This window comes from Pelobates fuscus, chromosome 10 (assembly GCF_036172605.1).
Source record: "Pelobates fuscus isolate aPelFus1 chromosome 10, aPelFus1.pri, whole genome shotgun sequence".
Taxonomy (NCBI): Eukaryota; Metazoa; Chordata; class Amphibia; order Anura; family Pelobatidae; genus Pelobates; species Pelobates fuscus.
Window position 1 is genome coordinate 4,573,855 of NC_086326.1, and position 23,414 is coordinate 4,597,268.

The following is a 23,414-nucleotide window of genomic DNA, read 5'->3' on the forward strand; positions in this document are numbered from 1 at the left end:
AGCACATACTAACCCAAGGACCCACACTAATCTCATACCCATCTCATGTTCCTCTAGATCCTCCTTCAATACTGCCCTCTGGAACGCACGCTCTGTTTGCAATATAACTAAATCCACTGCTGTCCATGACTTCTTTATCTCTCGTTCAATAGATTTACTAGCCTTAACAGAAACCTGGCTCTCCCCCTCTGACACTGCCACCTCTGCATCTTTGTCCTTCGGTGGTCTCCAACTTACCCACAACCCAAGAAACTCTGAATGTAAAGGTGGTGGTGTTGGGTTTCTCCTCTCCCCTCACTGCTCTTTTAAACCTCTTCCCACCCCCCCTTCCCTCTCTTTCCCGTCATTTGAAATACACTCAATTCGCCTTTTCAAACCCTTCTCCGCTAACATTGCTGTTATTTACCGTCCCCCTGGTTCCCCTCTTCTCTTCCTTGACCACTTTGCTGCCTGGCTACCCTATTTCCTCTCTTCTAACATTCCATCCCTAATTCTCGGGGACTTCAATATTCCTATAAACCCACCTTTGACCTCTGCAGCCACTAAACTACTTTCAATGACTTCCTCCCTCGAGCTATCACAGTGGGCAAATTCTCCCACCCATGTAGCTGGCAATACCCTTGACCTAATCTTCACTTATGCATGTACAGTAACTAATATCTGCAACACTCCATATCCACTCTCTGATCACCACCTCTTATCATTTGCTCTTGCGTACCCCCTCACCCAACAACCTCAGCCTAACCCCCCTCAACTCAGGAGGGACCTTAATTCTCTGGATCTCCAACAGTTGTCAGCTGACATTGATTCACAACTGCTGTCCATCCCTTCCCTCTCCTGTCCTTCACTGGCCATCTCCATATATAACTCTACTCTTACATCTGCCTTGAACACTGCAGCGCCACTCCAAACAAGCACCTCAAGGAGGACCCGCCCCCAACCATGGCATACTAAATCAACGCGCTACCTGCAAAGATGCTCCCGTTGTGCTGAACGCTCCTGGAGGAAGTCTCGTACCCAATCAGACTTTCTCCATTATAGATTCATATTGTGTTCATACAGTGCAGCCCTTGCCCTTGCCAAACAGTCCTATTTTTCCTCTCTCATTAGTTCATGTTCCCGCAACCCCAGGCGTCTCTTTGACACCTTTAATTCTCTTCTTCGCCCTGCTGTGGCCACCCCCAAACTAACCTTACTTCTGATAACTTTGCATGTTACTTCACTGACAAGATTGAACAGCTAAGGAAAGAATTCTCCCCTCCTTGCCTTTCTGTTTCTCAATCACACATAGATCATGCATTTCCTACCCTTCAGACATTCTCCCCGGCTACTGACCAAGAGGTGGCTGCTCTTCTTTGCTCCTCTCGCCCCACCACTTGCCCGCTCGATCCTGTCCCATCTCACCTTATCAGATCTCTCTCCACTTGTCTCGTGCCTTCTCTAACTCACATCTTCAACTGCTCACTCTCTTCTGGCATCGTCCCTGCTGACCTTAAACATGCCACTGTAGTACCTATACTAAAAAAAACATCCCTCGACTCATCCACCCTCTCTAATTACCGTCCCATATCCCTGCTCCCTTTTTCCTCAAAGCTTCTGGAAAGGCTTGTCTTTACCCGTGTGTCTCATTTCCTCAATTCCAACTCTCTCCTTGACCCCCTTCAATCTGGCTTCCGCCCTCTCCACTCTACAGAGACTGCCCTTATCAAAGTCACTAACGACCTAATCGCAGCTAAATCCAAAGGCCACTACTCCATACTAATTCTTCTTGACCTCTCAGCGGCCTTTGACACCGTTGATCATGCTCTCCTTCTTCAAACTCTTCCATCACTTGGTCTCTGTGACTCTGTCCTCTCGTGGTTTTCCTCTTATCTCTCCCAACGCTCATTTAGTGTCTCCTTTTCTAATGATACCTCCTCCCCTCGCCCTGTCTCGGTTGGAGTTCCCCAAGGCTCCGTCCTTGGTCCACTTCTATTTTCTCTTTATACTGCCTCTCTTGGCAAACTTATTACCTCTTTTGGATTCCACTACCACCTGTATGCTGATGACACCCAGCTATATCTCTCCTCCCCGGACCTCTCCCCTGCCATCCTGCAACGTGTCACTGCTTGCCTTTCTTCCATCTCTGACTGGATGTCCTCCCGCTTTCTGAAACTCAATCTCTCAAAAACTGAGCTCCTTGTCTTTCCTCCTCCTAATACTGATCCTCCTCTTTCACTCTCCCTTCAAGTTTGTGGTACCAACATCAGTCCATCCTTGCAAGCGCGCTGTCTTGGCGTCATACTTGACTCTGGTCTCACCTTTGAGCCTCACATCCAGCATGTTGCCAAATCCTGTAGATTCCATCTTAAAAACATAGCCCGCATCCGCACCTTTCTTGCACCAGATACTACCAAGGAGCTTGTCCATGCTCTGGTAATCTCCCGCATGGATTACTGTAACCCTCTCCTGATTGGTCTTCCCAAAAGCCGTACTGCACCCCTACTGTCCGTAATGAACGCTGCTGCTAGACTGATTTTCCTCTCTAGTCGTTTCTCTCACACCTCACCCCTCTGCCAGTCCTTACATTGGCTTCCTGTATGCTATAGGAGTCAATTCAAGGTACTAACTCACACCTATAAAGCACTGAACAACTCTAGCCCCTCTTATATCTCCTCACAGATCCATAGGTATGTCCCTTCTCGGTCTCTCCGTTCTGCCCGTGACCACCTCCTGTCCGTTGTCCGCACTCGTACGGCCAACTCGCGCTTGCAGGACTTCTCGCGGGCGGCTCCCTTCCTATGGAATAGCCTGCCTACCGCCATCAGACTCTCCCCTAGTCTTGCATCTTTTAAGAAGTGCCTTAAAACTCATCTCTTTAGGAAAGCATATGGCCTCCAAGACTAACCCTTACCTCACATACCTGTCTCTTGCCCTCTCCTAAAGGGCAGTCCACCTTATTTGATTGCAAATTCCTGTCCTAATGTGTTTTACACCCACCTCCTATAGAATGTACGCTCGATCGAGCAGGGTCCTCTTCAACCTATTGTTCCTGTAAGTTTATTTGTAATTGTCCTATCTATAGTTAAATCCCTTCTCATAATATTGTAAAGCGCTACGGAATCTGTTGGCGCTATATAAATTGCAATAATAATAATAATAATAAGTGTATGTATAACTCCACCAACACCATAGAGTAAAGAACAGTTGCAAGATATAAATGGTTGCTGTTACACTCATAATCATTATCATTAAAGAGAACGATCCTGGAATACACACGTAAATAAAATCCTTCTAATAAAAATAAAACAAAATATATAATGTAAAAAATATGAAAGATGTGTAAAAAAAATGCAAAAAGATAATAAAAAAATAAATAAAAATTAAATAAAAATTAAAGAAAACAAATTAAATCAAAATCTACATTCAACCCATGAGGTTGAAGAGTTTTTAATTTGTGGATCCAGAATCCTTCTCTTTGTCTCAATCTCATAATAATATCTCCTCCCCTTGCATCAAGAGATACTTGTTCTATAATCACCCATGAAAAGTTATGAATTTGAAATTGGGGGCACTTATTGCAATGAACTGGAATAGAGTGATTCTTAAAATTCCGTCTGATGTTATTTTTATGCTCTAAAAAGCGAATTTTAGCCTTTCTCCCCATTATTACATTAACAGTCCTATACTATGTTCAGTTCTTCTTTTTACATCTACGCTTGAGAAATAAGGAACTCCTTTACAAGACCTAAAAGATATCTTGATGGGCTTGAATTACCCCTTCATCTTGTGAGTGCAATATTTATAGCAGGGACCACTCTACTTAACGGTGTTTCCCTATGAATGTTCTCTGCTTTTGATTTTTCTAGGTGTATCTTGTATTTTGTATCTGTATGTGTGTGCATCTGTGAGTGTCAATGCGTGTATCTGTGAGTGCCAGTGTGCATCTGTGAGTGTCAATGCGTGTATCTGTGAGTGCCAGTGTGCATCTGTGAGTGTCAATGTGTGTATCTGTGAGTGTCAGTGTGTATCTGTGTGTGTCAATGTGTGCATCTGTGAGTGTCAGTGTGTATCTGTGAGTGTCAGTGTGTATCTGTGTGTGTCAATGTGTGCATCTGTGAGTGTCAGTGTGCATCTGTGTTTGTCAGTGTGTATCTGTGAGTATATGTGTGCATCTGTGTGTGTCAATGTGTGTATCTGTGAGTATGTGTGTGCATCTGTGAGTGTCAGTGTGTATCTGTGAGTGTCAGTGTGTATCTGTGAGTGTCAGTATGTACCTGTGTGTGTCAGAGTGTATCTGTGTGTGTCAGTGTGTATCTGTGAGTATGTGTGTGCATCTGTGAGTGTCAGTGTGTATCTGTGAGTGTCAGTGTGTATCTGTGAGTGTCAGTGTGTATCTGTGAGCATGTGTGCGCATCTTTGTGTGTCAGTGTGTATCTGTGAGTGTCATTGTGTATCTGTGAGTATCAGTGTGTATCTGTGAATATGTGTGTGCATTTGTGAGTGTAAGTGTGCATCTGTGTTTGTCAGTGTGCATCTGTGTTTGTCAGTGTGTATCTGTGTGTGTCAGTGTGTATCTGTGAGTGTCAGTGTGTATCTGTGAGTGTCAGTGTGTATCTGTGTGTGTCAATGTGTGTATCTGTGAGTATGTGTGTGCATCTGTGGGTGTCAGTGTGTATCTGTGAGTGTCAGTGTGTATCTGTGAGTGTCAGTATGTACCTGTGTGTGTCAGAGTGTATCTGTGTGTGTCAGTGTGTATCTGTGAGTATGTGTGTGCATCTGTGAGTGTCAGTGTGTATCTGTGAGTGTCAGTGTGTATCTGTGAGTGTCAGTATGTACCTGTGTGTGTCAGAGTGTATCTGTGTGTGTCAGTGTGTATCTGTGAGTATGTGTGTGCATCTGTGAGTGTCAGTGTGTATCTGTGAGTGTCAGTGTGCATCTGTGTGTGTCAGTGTGTATCTGTGAGTGTCAGTGTGTATCTGTGAGCATGTGTGCGCATCTTTGTGTGTCAGTGTGTATCTGTGAGTGTCATTGTGTATTTGTGAGTATCAGTGTGTATCTGTGAATATGTGTGTGCATTTGTGAGTGTAAGTGTGCATCTGTGTTTGTCAGTGTGCATCTGTGTTTGTCAGTGTGTATCTGTGTGTGTCAGTGTGTAGCTGTGTGTGCCAGTGTGCATCTGTGAGTGTCACTGTGCATCTGTGTGTGTCAGTGTGCATCTGTGAGTGTCAGTGTGTGTCAGTGTGTATATGTGAGTATGTGTGTGCATCTGTGAGTGTCAATGGGTATCTGTGTGTGTCAGTGTGCATCTGCGAGTGTCAGTGTGCATCTGTGTGTGTCAGTGTGCATCTGTGAGTTTCAGTGTGCATCTGTGAGTATGTGTGTGCATCTTTGTGTGTCAGTGTGTATCTGTGAGTATGTGTGTGAATCTGTGAGTGTCCGTGTGTATCTGTGAGTGTCAATGGGCATCTGTGTGTGTCAGTGTTTATCTGTGTGTGTGTCAGTGTGTATCTGTGAGTATGTGTGTGCATCTGTGAGTGTCATTGTGTATCTGTGAGTATGTGTGTGCATCTGTGTGTGTCAGTGTGTATCTGTTAGTATGTGTGTGTATCTATGTGTGTCAATGTGTATCTGTGAGTGTCAGTGTGTGTCTGTGAGTATGTGTGTGCATCTGTGTGTGTCAGTGTGCATCTGTGAGTGTCAGTGTGCATCTTTGTGTGGCAGTGTGTATCTGTTAGTATGTGTGTTGTGGGGATATTTATGGGATAGTAATAGTAAACAGTTGAGAATTGCCCACTATTTCAATTCTCAGATCTCAAAGATCGTTATCGTGTAAGTGAAATGTATTCCATATAAATAAAATCACAATTTGTTATAAAAATAGATACAATTTATTGTGACAATTTAAATAATAATAAAATGTAACATGCGTGATAATAATCAATGAATATTTAGTATGCAATACAATGGTAATGTAAAAACATCTCCCAATGGCTAACACAGCAATCTTAATTGTCAAGACAAGATTTATGACGGCTTCACAGAGAACGAAAGTGAAAGTTTCACACAGAGAAAGCTTCCAGCGAATAGCCATAAAAACGTTAGCTGACAGTTAGAATAACCCTTTCAATGCTGGCTAGACCTCCTAGGTAATTAAGATCTATTCTCATGCAATTTTAAATAAAATAACAATTAAACCAGTTCATTAGTCACTTCCTGGAACCATCCAATGAGAGTAATCTACCATGTTCTATAAGCAGAATTTTAACTTGCCTAAACAGATATTTTATCATATTTTAGAGAAAATCAATACACCTGGATAAATATCACGATATGCTAACATGTGATATGTCACATTAAATACATAATTAATCTTTTCCAATCTGCAGATTGGGATGTCATAATTATATATTCTTTAGTAACTTAGATTTTTAAATATCGAAATCTGATCGTGATTTATCCAGTCATATATCATGCTATTAGAAAATTTTCATTAATTTAGATTAATTAAATGAAACCAGTATAATTACCAGTTGAGTAGACATTCTCATCTGATGAGTAGGTAGTCTCAGGAACTTGTTTGGATTTCTCGCTCTGACCCTGCTTCTTTGCTCACTTTGACTTAGAAAAAGAAAGTACCCCCTTGCGGGGATAAAGTAAGTGTGTCCAGATCGTATCTCAGTAGGGGGTAACCCTTGTATTATATACAGTAGGACAGTAAAGGTAGTGTATGCCTAAGACCCAAGGTCTAGGTAACACAAGTAAGATACGGATCTCAGAAGCCTGCTAAAATTAATAATCTTTAATAAGGTATACTTAATCATGAACAAATAGAACAACAAAATGTGGATACTTAAAATAAAAAATCACCCAAAAACTGTGCAAGAGGAGATTGAAATGGGCTCAGGGAGTAATGGATGAGATATCAACTTAGGCAAAAGTGCTCTAGATGTATACTCATTCCTGGGGAATACAATAGGGAGGTACCACTGTACACTTAACTACCCGGCTGAATTTGTAACAGAGCCAAACCCTTAACACTGGACTGCAGAAGTGTGTATTCGTATGGAGGTATAGAGCCAAAGAGCTCTTAACAATATAACACTTCAAGATATAGCAACAGGTAAAGTTAAATATTTGCTTAGAGGTCACAGGTGGATCATATGGCCGTCACAAAGTAACATAAGAGGGTACTGCAACTTAAAATAGTGCAGAAAAATACAATTGGTCACACCTTTGTAGCTAAATACAGGGTAGTAACATAAAGCACTAGGTGGATAGTATAGATGTGGGATACTTAGATGTTCCCCTATTGAATATAAACAGACTCAACACTACTTAAAACTAACCTCAGTGCTGTATGCACTGACTGGTGGTTAGTGTAGATATGGGATACTTGTATGTTCCCCTGTTGAATATAAACGAACTCAATACTTCTTGGAACTATCCACAGTGCTGTATGCACTGATTTGTCAAAGCAAGGCTAGTAAAGTCGTATAACACTCTTAGTCTATTAGCTGAAAGCCAACAGTTAGTAGTAATAATAGTACAGCTCCCATATTCCCTCCAAAAAAGATCTCCAAACAGGCCCCAGCTCCTCTTGTCCTAATACAACACCCCTAACATAGTGAAGTGAAAAATCGTGAGAAAACTGTGATTATAAAATCATCTAAATTCTCTGCATGTCTGCCTAACGCGTTTCGGCGCTGTACAAAGCGCCTTTCTCAAAGGCTGTCATTGAGCAAATGCTCGAGAGAGCTTATTAAGTATGAATCCTAGCCGAAATTCGTCCAATCAGCAACACCATGGGCGGAGTATAAAGTTCGATCCGCCCCTCGTTCATGATAGGTGTAGGAGACATCAGTCTTGCAACCTCTGGCCAGTCAGAGCGGGTCCAGGGTGGGGCTTAATGCCGGAGCTATAGTTAGATACACCCATCAGCAGTGATGTGTGTTCGAGCTGTCCATCTCATACGCTCTGACCAATCAGAGCGGGCGGGGGCGGGACTGAGTGCCGAAGCCGAAATCCAGTGTAAAGTGCTGACAGGGTCATAGGCTAAACCGCAATATGAGTGTGACAGCATTGGACTGGTTAGAAAACACATCAATGGGGATAACCCAATGGTGGGCATTATAGTGCATAGTAGTAGCGTCCTAATTGTGTACATATAGAATAGACTGGGAACATTATCCAGCCGAAGTGGCGTTCTTATTTTGGTACATATAGGACAGACTGGGAACTAACTAAGTATTACCCAGCCGAAGGTAAATCTTGCTGTATCCATATAGCCTCAAAGTTGGAGAGGATCATATGGATACCTTCGTACTATACATTAGTTGCTGACTGGTAGAACTTAAAATCGGTAGCTAATAGTATGGTTCATGATGATGGCCTGATAAAGAAGTGATATGTACAGAGAAGTATGTACATTAGCAGACCACAAGTATAACGAAATGTGAAGGAAAAAATGACTATTGAGAACAGAGTTCTCATTATAAAATAGTTCTCATTATGAAATAAAGGGGGTGAAGGAAAAACCTTCGTTGAGGCCATTAGGGGACATGGTGTTCAATGTCTGAATCCAGAAACACTCTCTCCTCCTTAGGATGAGATCCAGGTCTCCCCCTCTTTTGCCCACATGGACTTTTTCTATCCCTGCAAATTTGAAGCCTCTAGAGGTATCCCCTTGGTGTGTTCTAGCATGTCTTGCTACAGGGGTATCTCTATCTGATGAGACTGAATGGACATGTTCCATCATGCGCCTCTTGAAGGGACGTATAGTTTTCCCTACGTATTTTTTACCACATTTGCATGTGAGGAGATAAACTAGTCCAGTTGAATTGCAATTGAAAAATTGTTTTATCAATGTCTTATGTGCACCTGAGGAGTCAGTTATGGATTTAGAGTCTCTATCTATGTAGCTGCAGGCTACACAGCGTCCACACTGATAGGTACCATAGACATTAAGCCAATTTTTCTTATGTTTGTTGTGTTTGGACAGGTGGCTTGGAACTAGCAGATCCTTTAGATTCCTACCCCTCTTCGCTGTTATGGAGACGTGTGATGGAATCACATCTTTAAGATGTCTGTCCTGTGTGAGTAATGGCCAGAATCTAGCCATAATCTTTTTAGATATATCCCAGCCAGCGTCGAAATTCGCCACACAGCGGATTACTTTCGGGGGTGCGGGTTTGGGGATGTTGTCTAGCAGCACTTCACGGTCACTAAGAAGTGCCCGCTGATAAGCCTGTTTGAGGCACCTGTTAGGGTAGCCCTTGGCTTTGAATCTTGTTCTTAACAGTGCTGCTTTTTCTATGAAATCTTTCTCAGTGGAGCAATTTCTTTTTAGTCGAAGGTATTGTCCCACTGGGATACCCCTTTTCAGAGGGTTAGGATGGTAGCTCTGCCAATTGAGCATATTGTTAGTTGATGTCGGTTTTCGGTAAAGAGAAGTTTGTATCCTTAGATCGCTCGTAATGGTGAAAGTGCAATCAAGGAAGTTCAATGAGGATGTCCCAATTTCCATAGTTAAACGTAGATTGAGATCGTTTACGTTCAGAACCCCCACAAATTCAATGAAGAGTTCCTTTGTACCTGTCCAGATGACCATAATATCGTCTATATAACGTTTCCAGGTATGGACATAGTCCATGTAACATTTCATGCGTTCAGAATAAACGATATGTTTTTCCCACCAACCAAGGTGCAGGTTCGCATACGAGGGGGCACAAGACGTCCCCATCGCAGTCCCCTGCACCTGGTGGTAAAATTTATTATCAAATAGGAAAAAATTATGGGTCAAGATGAACTCAAGGAGGTCGAGGACAAACATGGTGTGACGTGAGTGATTGGGGCCCCTTGTTTCGAGAAAGGAACCTGTATGCTGTATTCCCCCCAGATGTGGTATTGAGGAGTACAGTGCCTCCACATCGAGGCTGCATAGCATGGCTCCCTGGGGTACTACAATGGATGCAATACATCTTAGGGTGTCTTTGGTGTCCCTAAGGTAGGACGGTAATTCCTCCACAAACGGACGAAGGATTTTATCTACATATTTACTGCCTATGCATGTAAGGTTATTGGTGCCTGACACAATAGGTCTGGCTGTAAGTGGTTCATAACCCTTATGTATTTTAGGGAGGCAGTAGAATGTCGATATTACTGGATTTTTCACATAAATGCTTGCATGTTCATCCTTTGTAAGTATTCCATCATCAAATGCTCTGTCTAGTAGGGTTTTGTACTCAGAGAGAAATTTGGTGGTAGGATTGGATGGTAGAACTTTATATGTACTTTCGTCTTTCAGGATTCTTTCAGCCAGCTGAATATAGTGGGGTCTATTGAGAATGACAATATTACCCCCCTTGTCTGCCGGTTTAATAATGACATGTTCGTTGTCTCTCAGATCAGTCATAGCTTTCCATTCTTTTTTGCTAAGGTTGTTACTGGGTTTAATCTTTAGGGTATCTATATCTAGATTTCTGATCAAATTGGTGGTTGATTCGACGAACATGTCAATATTTTTATAATCCCGGATGTTTGGAGTGAATTTACTCTTGGGGTGCAGATCAGTGTAAGGTTGTGGGGACACATTGTCGTTAGACTCAAGAAGGGATACCAAATCCAAAAGGCATTGGTATTCCCTATTGTCAAAGCCTAAGTCTTTGGCTTTTTTCTCATTTTTTATCTGGAAGAATTTATGAAGGGCAAGTTTCCTCCCAAATAGGTTTATATCCTTAATCCATTCGAATTTGCAGAATGGTGGAGTTGGAACGAAAGATAGGCCCTTCATAATGACTTGCTCCTGTGTGGTCGTAAGAGGAGTATCTGAGATATTAATGATTCTAGTGTCCCCTTCTAATACCGTCTGCGTGCTCTCCCTCTGTTGCGTGTTTGCCTGTATTGCGTTTGCTGTTCCCCCTCCCGGGGGAGTTGTCCTAAAAAAGACACTCCTTTTTTAAGAATCCCTTTTCCTTTTTGAGTGCTTTGTCTAGTCTGGGGTGCTGATGTAACTTCACTGTCTGTATCTGAGGTCTCATATTCTGATGTTGTGCAATAATCTGAGTCAACTCTTGAGATTTTCCTAAAGTGTCTGTAAACTCTCCCTGATCTGTAATCATCGTTATCCCTAACAAACTTCTTATGTTTACGTAGTTTGATAACGCTTTGGTATTTGTTAAGATTTTCTTGTAATCTCTGTTCTTGATTTTGGAAAGAGGGATCACTAGTGCATTTTTGTATTTCCTCTACCGCAGTATTCACTTTCTCGTCAATCGTTTTTAGTCTCTCTGATTCAAATTTAACTAGAATCTCCATATATTTAATTGAACACACATTGGATGCATCTTCCCATTCTTTTAATAGGGCCAGGTCTTCCATTTGTGTATTAGGTGTGGTTTGTATTCTCAAGCCCCTTGGAATCATTGATTTAGCCAGATAGTTCTTTAAGGATGTAATTTCCCACCCCACTCTGATCTGTTGTTTGCATAGGTTACTCAGGGTCCTGAATTTATAGTTTATATTGTCATGCTCCGGTAGTAGGGTTTGGTGACTGTCTGAAAAAACAGTTTCAGCACCAATGCACCATGAATTGGCTTCTTTTAATTGGGATAAAAAGTTAGCCATGTTAGATTGGGCAAAATACACCTTCACAATTGGAGTTATACTGACACACTTGTAGGTATTGAAACCTCTATAAGGTAGATAACTTTAGAAAAAGAAAGTACCCCCTTGCGGGGATAAAGTAAGTGTGTCCAGATCGTATCTCAGTATGGATACAGCAAGATTTACCTTCGGCTGGGTAATACTTAGTTAGTTCCCAGTCTGTCCTATATGTACCAAAATAAGAACGCCACTTCGGCTGGATAATGTTCCCAGTCTATTCTATATGTACACAATTAGGACGCTACTACTATGCACTATAATGCCCACCATTGGGTTATCCCCATTGATGTGTTTTCTAACCAGTCCAATGCTGTCACACTCATATTGCGGTTTAGCCTATGACCCTGTCAGCACTTTACACTGGATTTCGGCTTCGGCACTCAGTCCCGCCCCCGCCCGCTCTGATTGGTCAGAGCGTATGAGATGGACAGCTCGAACACACATCACTGCTGATGGGTGTATCTAACTATAGCTCCGGCATTAAGCCCCACCCTGGACCCGCTCTGACTGGCCAGAGGTTGCAAGACTGATGTCTCCTACACCTATCATGAACGAGGGGCGGATCGAACTTTATACTCCGCCCATGGTGTTGCTGATTGGACGAATTTCGGCTAGGATTCATACTTAATAAGCTCTCTCGAGCATTTGCTCAATGACAGCCTTTGAGAAAGGCGCTTTGTACAGCGCCGAAACGCGTTAGGCAGACATGCAGAGAATTTAGATGATTTTATAATCACAGTTTTCTCACGATTTTTCACTTCACTATGTTAGGGGTGTTGTATTAGGACAAGAGGAGCTGGGGCCTGTTTGGAGATCTTTTTTGGAGGGAATATGGGAGCTGTACTATTATTACTACTAACTGTTGGCTTTCAGCTAATAGACTAAGAGTGTTATACGACTTTACTAGCCTTGCTTTGACAAATCAGTGCATACAGCACTGTGGATAGTTCCAAGAAGTATTGAGTTCGTTTATATTCAACAGGGGAACATACAAGTATCCCATATCTACACTAACCACCAGTCAGTGCATACAGCACTGAGGTTAGTTTTAAGTAGTGTTGAGTCTGTTTATATTCAATAGGGGAACATCTAAGTATCCCACATCTATACTATCCACCTAGTGCTTTATGTTACTACCCTGTATTTAGCTACAAAGGTGTGACCAATTGTATTTTTCTGCACTATTTTAAGTTGCAGTACCCTCTTATGTTACTTTGTGACGGCCATATGATCCACCTGTGACCTCTAAGCAAATATTTAACTTTACCTGTTGCTATATCTTGAAGTGTTATATTGTTAAGAGCTCTTTGGCTCTATACCTCCATACGAATACACACTTCTGCAGTCCAGTGTTAAGGGTTTGGCTCTGTTACAAATTCAGCCGGGTAGTTAAGTGTACAGTGGTACCTCCCTATTGTATTCCCCAGGAATGAGTATACATCTAGAGCACTTTTGCCTAAGTTGATATCTCATCCATTACTCCCTGAGCCCATTTCAATCTCCTCTTGCACAGTTTTTGGGTGATTTTTTATTTTAAGTATCCACATTTTGTTGTTCTATTTGTTCATGATTAAGTATACCTTATTAAAGATTATTAATTTTAGCAGGCTTCTGAGATCCGTATCTTACTTGTGTTACCTAGACCTTGGGTCTTAGGCATACACTACCTTTACTGTCCTACTGTATATAATACAAGGGTTACCCCCTACTGAGATACGATCTGGACACACTTACTTTATCCCCGCAAGGGGGTACTTTCTTTTTCTAAAGTTATCTACCTTATAGAGGTTTCAATACCTACAAGTGTGTCAGTATAACTCCAATTGTGAAGGTGTATTTTGCCCAATCTAACATGGCTAACTTTTTATCCCAATTAAAAGAAGCCAATTCATGGTGCATTGGTGCTGAAACTGTTTTTTCAGACAGTCACCAAACCCTACTACCGGAGCATGACAATATAAACTATAAATTCAGGACCCTGAGTAACCTATGCAAACAACAGATCAGAGTGGGGTGGGAAATTACATCCTTAAAGAACTATCTGGCTAAATCAATGATTCCAAGGGGCTTGAGAATACAAACCACACCTAATACACAAATGGAAGACCTGGCCCTATTAAAAGAATGGGAAGATGCATCCAATGTGTGTTCAATTAAATATATGGAGATTCTAGTTAAATTTGAATCAGAGAGACTAAAAACGATTGACGAGAAAGTGAATACTGCGGTAGAGGAAATACAAAAATGCACTAGTGATCCCTCTTTCCAAAATCAAGAACAGAGATTACAAGAAAATCTTAACAAATACCAAAGCGTTATCAAACTACGTAAACATAAGAAGTTTGTTAGGGATAACGATGATTACAGATCAGGGAGAGTTTACAGACACTTTAGGAAAATCTCAAGAGTTGACTCAGATTATTGCACAACATCAGAATATGAGACCTCAGATACAGACAGTGAAGTTACATCAGCACCCCAGACTAGACAAAGCACTCAAAAAGGAAAAGGGATTCTTAAAAAAGGAGTGTCTTTTTTAGGACAACTCCCCCGGGAGGGGGAACAGCAAACGCAATACAGGCAAACACGCAACAGAGGGAGAGCACGCAGACGGTATTAGAAGGGGACACTAGAATCATTAATATCTCAGATACTCCTCTTACGACCACACAGGAGCAAGTCATTATGAAGGGCCTATCTTTCGTTCCAACTCCACCATTCTGCAAATTCGAATGGATTAAGGATATAAACCTATTTGGGAGGAAACTTGCCCTTCATAAATTCTTCCAGATAAAAAATGAGAAAAAAGCCAAAGACTTAGGCTTTGACAATAGGGAATACCAATGCCTTTTGGATTTGGTATCCCTTCTTGAGTCTAACGACAATGTGTCCCCACAACCTTACACTGATCTGCACCCCAAGAGTAAATTCACTCCAAACATCCGGGATTATAAAAATATTGACATGTTCGTCGAATCAACCACCAATTTGATCAGAAATCTAGATATAGATACCCTAAAGATTAAACCCAGTAACAACCTTAGCAAAAAAGAATGGAAAGCTATGACTGATCTGAGAGACAACGAACATGTCATTATTAAACCGGCAGACAAGGGGGGTAATATTGTCATTCTCAATAGACCCCACTATATTCAGCTGGCTGAAAGAATCCTGAAAGACGAAAGTACATATAAAGTTCTACCATCCAATCCTACCACCAAATTTCTCTCTGAGTACAAAACCCTACTAGACAGAGCATTTGATGATGGAATACTTACAAAGGATGAACATGCAAGCATTTATGTGAAAAATCCAGTAATATCGACATTCTACTGCCTCCCTAAAATACATAAGGGTTATGAACCACTTACAGCCAGACCTATTGTGTCAGGCACCAATAACCTTACATGCATAGGCAGTAAATATGTAGATAAAATCCTTCGTCCGTTTGTGGAGGAATTACCGTCCTACCTTAGGGACACCAAAGACACCCTAAGATGTATTGCATCCATTGTAGTACCCCAGGGAGCCATGCTATGCAGCCTCGATGTGGAGGCACTGTACTCCTCAATACCACATCTGGGGGGAATACAGCATACAGGTTCCTTTCTCGAAACAAGGGGCCCCAATCACTCACGTCACACCATGTTTGTCCTCGACCTCCTTGAGTTCATCTTGACCCATAATTTTTTCCTATTTGATAATAAATTTTACCACCAGGTGCAGGGGACTGCGATGGGGACGTCTTGTGCCCCCTCGTATGCGAACCTGCACCTTGGTTGGTGGGAAAAACATATCGTTTATTCTGAACGCATGAAATGTTACATGGACTATGTCCATACCTGGAAACGTTATATAGACGATATTATGGTCATCTGGACAGGTACAAAGGAACTCTTCATTGAATTTGTGGGGGTTCTGAACGTAAACGATCTCAATCTACGTTTAACTATGGAAATTGGGACATCCTCATTGAACTTCCTTGATTGCACTTTCACCATTACGAGCGATCTAAGGATACAAACTTCTCTTTACCGAAAACCGACATCAACTAACAATATGCTCAATTGGCAGAGCTACCATCCTAACCCTCTGAAAAGGGGTATCCCAGTGGGACAATACCTTCGACTAAAAAGAAATTGCTCCACTGAGAAAGATTTCATAGAAAAAGCAGCACTGTTAAGAACAAGATTCAAAGCCAAGGGCTACCCTAACAGGTGCCTCAAACAGGCTTATCAGCGGGCACTTCTTAGTGACCGTGAAGTGCTGCTAGACAACATCCCCAAACCCGCACCCCCGAAAGTAATCCGCTGTGTGGCGAATTTCGACGCTGGCTGGGATATATCTAAAAAGATTATGGCTAGATTCTGGCCATTACTCACACAGGACAGACATCTTAAAGATGTGATTCCATCACACGTCTCCATAACAGCGAAGAGGGGTAGGAATCTAAAGGATCTGCTAGTTCCAAGCCACCTGTCCAAACACAACAAACATAAGAAAAATTGGCTTAATGTCTATGGTACCTATCAGTGTGGACGCTGTGTAGCCTGCAGCTACATAGATAGAGACTCTAAATCCATAACTGACTCCTCAGGTGCACATAAGACATTGATAAAACAATTTTTCAATTGCAATTCAACTGGACTAGTTTATCTCCTCACATGCAAATGTGGTAAAAAATACGTAGGGAAAACTATACGTCCCTTCAAGAGGCGCATGATGGAACATGTCCATTCAGTCTCATCAGATAGAGATACCCCTGTAGCAAGACATGCTAGAACACACCAAGGGGATACCTCTAGAGGCTTCAAATTTGCAGGGATAGAAAAAGTCCATGTGGGCAAAAGAGGGGGAGACCTGGATCTCATCCTAAGGAGGAGAGAGTGTTTCTGGATTCAGACATTGAACACCATGTCCCCTAATGGCCTCAACGAAGGTTTTTCCTTCACCCCCTTTATTTCATAATGAGAACTATTTTATAATGAGAACTCTGTTCTCAATAGTCATTTTTTCCTTCACATTTCGTTATACTTGTGGTCTGCTAATGTACATACTTCTCTGTACATATCACTTCTTTATCAGGCCATCATCATGAACCATACTATTAGCTACCGATTTTAAGTTCTACCAGTCAGCAACTAATGTATAGTACGAAGGTATCCATATGATCCTCTCCAACTTTGAGGCTATATGGATACAGCAAGATTTACCTTCGGCTGGGTAATACTTAGTTAGTTCCCAGTCTGTCCTATATGTACCAAAATAAGAACGCCACTTCGGCTGGATAATGTTCCCAGTCTATTCTATATGTACACAATTAGGACGCTACTACTATGCACTATAATGCCCACCATTGGGTTATCCCCATTGATGTGTTTTCTAACCAGTCCAATGCTGTCACACTCATATTGCGGTTTAGCCTATGACCCTGTCAGCACTTTACACTGGATTTCGGCTTCGGCACTCAGTCCCGCCCCCGCCCGCTCTGATTGGTCAGAGCGTATGAGATGGACAGCTCGAACACACATCACTGCTGATGGGTGTATCTAACTATAGCTCCGGCATTAAGCCCCACCCTGGACCCGCTCTGACTGGCCAGAGGTTGCAAGACTGATGTCTCCTACACCTATCATGAACGAGGGGCGGATCGAACTTTATACTCCGCCCATGGTGTTGCTGATTGGACGAATTTCGGCTAGGATTCATACTTAATAAGCTCTCTCGAGCATTTGCTCAATGACAGCCTTTGAGAAAGGCGCTTTGTACAGCGCCGAAACGCGTTAGGCAGACATGCAGAGAATTTAGATGATTTTATAATCACAGTTTTCTCACGATTTTTCACTTCACTATGTTAGGGGTGTTGTATTAGGACAAGAGGAGCTGGGGCCTGTTTGGAGATCTTTTTTGGAGGGAATATGGGAGCTGTACTATTATTACTACTAACTGTTGGCTTTCAGCTAATAGACTAAGAGTGTTATACGACTTTACTAGCCTTGCTTTGACAAATCAGTGCATACAGCACTGTGGATAGTTCCAAGAAGTATTGAGTTCGTTTATATTCAACAGGGGAACATACAAGTATCCCATATCTACACTAACCACCAGTCAGTGCATACAGCACTGAGGTTAGTTTTAAGTAGTGTTGAGTCTGTTTATATTCAATAGGGGAACATCTAAGTATCCCACATCTATACTATCCACCTAGTGCTTTATGTTACTACCCTGTATTTAGCTACAAAGGTGTGACCAATTGTATTTTTCTGCACTATTTTAAGTTGCAGTACCCTCTTATGTTACTTTGTGACGGCCATATGATCCACCTGTGACCTCTAAGCAAATATTTAACTTTACCTGTTGCTATATCTTGAAGTGTTATATTGTTAAGAGCTCTTTGGCTCTATACCTCCATACGAATACACACTTCTGCAGTCCAGTGTTAAGGGTTTGGCTCTGTTACAAATTCAGCCGGGTAGTTAAGTGTACAGTGGTACCTCCCTATTGTATTCCCCAGGAATGAGTATACATCTAGAGCACTTTTGCCTAAGTTGATATCTCATCCATTACTCCCTGAGCCCATTTCAATCTCCTCTTGCACAGTTTTTGGGTGATTTTTTATTTTAAGTATCCACATTTTGTTGTTCTATTTGTTCATGATTAAGTATACCTTATTAAAGATTATTAATTTTAGCAGGCTTCTGAGATCCGTATCTTACTTGTGTTACCTAGACCTTGGGTCTTAGGCATACACTACCTTTACTGTCACTTTGACTTAGCCTGCTTCCGACTGCCTTTCCCCCGACTGCTCACTCTCTTGCTTTCTCTGCATACCTCTCTCTTCCCTTTGTCTTAACTTTTTAAAGGAAAAATTCACTAGGTAATAGACCAATAGAAAAATTGGAGGTGTGGTTACCTTCCAGATAGCAATTTAAGTATTTGGTCTATAGAGGGCAGTCTCGTCCCACTAAACATACATATCCAAACATATCCAGGAAAGAGTTAACTTTTTCTGGTGGCTATTTTGACGTCATTTACCTTCTCTTTATAGTTGTCTATAACTTACTTTTTCTGTTTTCTGTCAGTTCAAGAGTTTCTTTGGGCTTTCTTCAGACTATGTGTCTCCAAATTCTGCTATAATTTCTAATATGACAGTTATAACTAAGTATGACCCCTAAACTTACAATGGGACGTTATACAATATCGAAAGTAAAATTAAATTATTTAATCTTCTCTGTCACAAATGTCTGGGTTTTAGAATTAATTGTATTCCATTAGCATTTAGCTAATAGTCTGTCCATCCCCCGTTCTCATTTCTTATCACTCGAATTGTATATACAAGCATTCCTTAGCTCTGGCAAAGTGGTTAGTTACAGAAAGGATAGCAATTTCGTGTCTCTTTGTTAGCTTGAAAATAACAAAATGGAGTCTGGTCTGTTCAGAATGATTCTGACAATATACACTTTAATTTCTATCATAGCACAAAATGTTTGCCGATATAAATATCCTGACATAACCCCCCTTTAGTGCATTTCATAGCAAAAATTAATTTTGCTTATGAATAAGCACTACGGAAGTTACCAGACATATTGTGCAATCACATCATTTCTAACATAGGCCCGTGCGTGGAATAAACATTTTTGTATATTTTTGTACCTGTAAGAGTTTTGAATTTTACACTTAGTACAATCAACCATAATATCATTATTATCATAGTACACCCAATAACAATCTTAACATGGTTGAACCAGTCAACACGAGCAATAAGGTCAGTATCTAGCTCAGAGTATTAAAATGTGTCCACAGAAATGTTATCTTTCCTGATTGACATTTGGATAGTGTGGTTGGGCTTATGGTCCAGCAAGAACTTTAGATTAGGATCTAGAGGGATATCTAGATTCTGGAAGGGATCCACCATCTTAATAGCACTTTCGATGATGTCAGTGTACACTGGGTATAGCGTAACGTCACCGATGGTGATACGAGAGTCGTGGGGTACCTTGATCAGTGAGACAGGTGCTGGTAAGGCAATTACTTTATTAGTCACCTGGTCCCTGCGAAAAACACTCATGTTTTTAAGACACGTGCTTACCAACCATTTATCTTTTACTAAGATAGCATGCACTAACGCATTACTGCCGGTTTTTGACATAGTTACTTGACATGTTTCAGAGCCATGTTTAAGGTACTCGATCCCACACAAAGCATTGGTAGAATCGTACACAAAAGGTTTTCCATCACATTGGAAATTATTGTCTTTGAATTTTTCACAGTCATTCAAAATGGGTATTGAATACCAATCTGGTATCCACGGTTGAAAAGCCAAAACATCTGGGGTTTGGACTTTTACATGGATATTTTCCTTCCATGTACCGACGTTGTAAAATGTTTTTGGGAGTTACATATGGTATGGCCAATAAAAAGCAAATCTCCATACGTTCCGGGTCAATTAAGAGAGGTATAGTGCTCCCCATCTCAAAGGCCAGATTTAATTGCATAGGCTCAATTGTTTCTCAATCCACATTGGCAAGCATCGCATGAACAATATCCTTGAATACAAAATACAGAGGTATGCGTCCCCCTGCCAATTTGATCATTCCAGTTTGCACTTCGTCAAGAAAAGCAAGTGTGTGGAACAATATTGGGTCATGCAGTAATAGAAGTTCATGCTTAAATAAGTCATGACTTTGGTGCAACTCAGTGGATTTGGCAATTAACTCCGAATGCAAATCCACTGAGTTGCACCAAAGTCTTCCACAATAGTTAACACCATTGTCTTCCACAATAGTTAACACATTTTGGAGAAGTGTTCTTTGCTGTTTTATCACCTGATGAATATCGTTAATGTGTTGCTTTAGTGCATAGATTTCCATATCCAGCTTTTGGACAGTAATAGAGTTGGCTGCAGACATTCCAGTTGCGACAACTGCACCGGCAGTGGCACAAACTAATGCAACAATTATAGCGGTAAGGAACTTTTGGGTTGGTTGCTCGAAATCGGGTTGGTTGATCGAAATAAAACTGGATACAAATGGTTTCCGGGCTTGCTCCAAGATGTGTCGCACACAGTCCTGTGCTCTTTGGAGGTGCATCTGGTACCAAGTCTGTAACTCAGGAAGCTGCATCGATGAAATGTTGTACGCCTTCTCGATGGAAATCTTGGGGTCCAAGCTGACGAACACACGTCGGGTCAGGATCCTCTTCTCTGTCAAGATGAACCCTGGTGTCTCTTGAATCAGGATGCCGGAGGATGGTCCCATCTCTGCGATCGGGTCGGTCCGTAGCTCTTGGCACAGGAGCAATATGATCCAGAAACACGCCACATCCTTCTTCAGGAACTAATTTCAGGCTTATCTACTAATGATTCAAGGTTTGTTAAGTATGCAAACTTATAACAATATGACATCACTTGGCCTAGGACAACACATTATTACGATTCATCAATATATGTATTCTCTCTAATTCTATTTTTATAACTTCATCCCTCACTACATTTATTACTGACTCCTCAGCAATATGCCTATAACAGTTAAACAAGCTAGTAACCTGCTTAGAAAATGTAGTTATTGGATGGCAAGGAAATGGTTAATGACATGAACGTACATGAGATCATGGCACATCACAACATTTCACATCATACAATACCACGTGAATCAAGCATTCATCCAGGTTAGTCGTTCACCCTTCTGCATCCGAATCCACACCTATAATCCTTAATTGAGATTTAGGATGACAAGCACGCAACTGGTTAATGTGAACCCACTTTTCAATAAAATCACCATCCTTAGGAATTTTTATTTTGTACGCTACTGGGGAAATCTTGTCAATGATGACATATGGCCCTTTCCAAGAAGGTAAAAATTAATTTTCCTTGACCTGATTTCACGCAAAGTTATACAGATAGACTTGATCTGTTATCTCATATTCCTTTTTCGTGGTTTTTAAATCATAGGTCTTAACCCCTGTCGCTGCTTTTTCTAGATTCTTTTGGGCAAAAGCAAACGCATGCTGTAAATGCTTGCGCAAATCTTCGATATACTGATGCGTAGTGGCAGCATTGATCAAATTATGATCCGAAGTACGATATAGTAAATGCTGTGGTAAAACCATCTTTCTTCCTGTCACCAATTCAAAAGGTGACAATTTGGTAGCAGTGCTAGGTGTAGCTCTAATCGCCATTAAAACTAGGGGCAATTTAATGTCCCAGTCTTTACCAGACTCCTTAACATACTTTTTCAGAATATTAACGATAGACTGGTTATATCGCTCTACCCCCCCGCTAGACGCAGTGCGGTATGCAATATGTAGCTTTCGTTTAACACCTTGAATGTTCCACATCTTAGCCATTACTTCACTGGTAAAATGACTACCTCTGTCTGACTCAATTCTTTGAGGCAGACCGAACCTGAAAAAGACATGGTTAATCAACAAAGTGGCGCACACGGTACCCGTGTTCTCTTTACAAGACAAACACTCTATCCACTTTGTGTACATACATGTAACGGTTAACATGTATTTGTTACCTCTTGAAGATCTTGTTACACGACCTATAAAGTCAATTTGAATATCAGACCAGGGTAATGACACCCCCCTCTTCTGAAGTGGTGCACGATGGGTTGGACCATGGGGTTGATATTGCGGACAAATCAATCATCCCTGACAGTATGTCTTAACATCTCTTAACATGTGTGGCCAATATGCATAATCACGCAATATCTCATATGTGATCTTATCACCACGATGCCCAGATGTAGGTGCATCATGTGCGTGTTGGAGCATTAACCCTCGGTATACAGTTGGGACTACCCATTGTTGAATACCATGTTTAGAAGTTCTGACCAGCAACCCATCCATGATACTAAATTGGACTTTATATCTCAAAAAGATTGGTAAATCTTCATTTTCTTTGCAAACCTCATCCGTGATGGGATTGGCAGTAGGGTCTTCTATATGTTTATAGAATATGCCTATGACGGGATCGTTCTTCTGACTGGTAATCAGGTCCTCACTAGGAGCTTCTTGACTCCATTGCACGACATTTAAGTTGGCATTATCTCTAGCCTGTCGTCTAGTTATGGCTTCAACATGAATTGAACCCATAAGATCATCAATGTTTAGGGTTTCACCATTGATGGCTGCTTGTTTTGCCAGTGAATCGGCTAAGTCATTACCATCCTTGTCAATACCTTCTATCTTAGAATGGCCTTTGGTTTTCTTCCAATATATGGTTAAACCATTTTCCTTAACCAGTTCATCAATTTTACAAAACAATTTCCCATGTTTAACAGGTTTGTTATTGCTTTTCAGCATTTGGTTACGTTTCCAGCTAGGCAGATATTCAATGAAACTGTTGCGAACATAGTTGGAATCAGTTATGATAACAAATTCTTTGATACCATATTCTATTGCCATTTGGATGGTCTTATATACTGCACAGAGTTCGGCTATCTGACTGCTTTTGGGACCAATATTGTATCCTATAGATACATTGGGATAATCACCTATCCAGGCGATTCCGATACCTGCAACTAACTTCCGTTCAGCACCAGCGACGTGGTGATATGAACAACCATCAATGTATACCCACGGTAGTGGTCGACAGTATTCCTCGTCATAAACTTTATAAGGGGATAGCAATTGCTCTTCTAGGAAGTCATCTCCGGTGTCATTATCATCCAGAGATGGAGCAGTACAGTCATGTAATTCTGCTAAACCTTGGGCCACTGGGCTTCTCTTATTATGTTTATAACAGACTTCTAACGGCCATCCCTGTA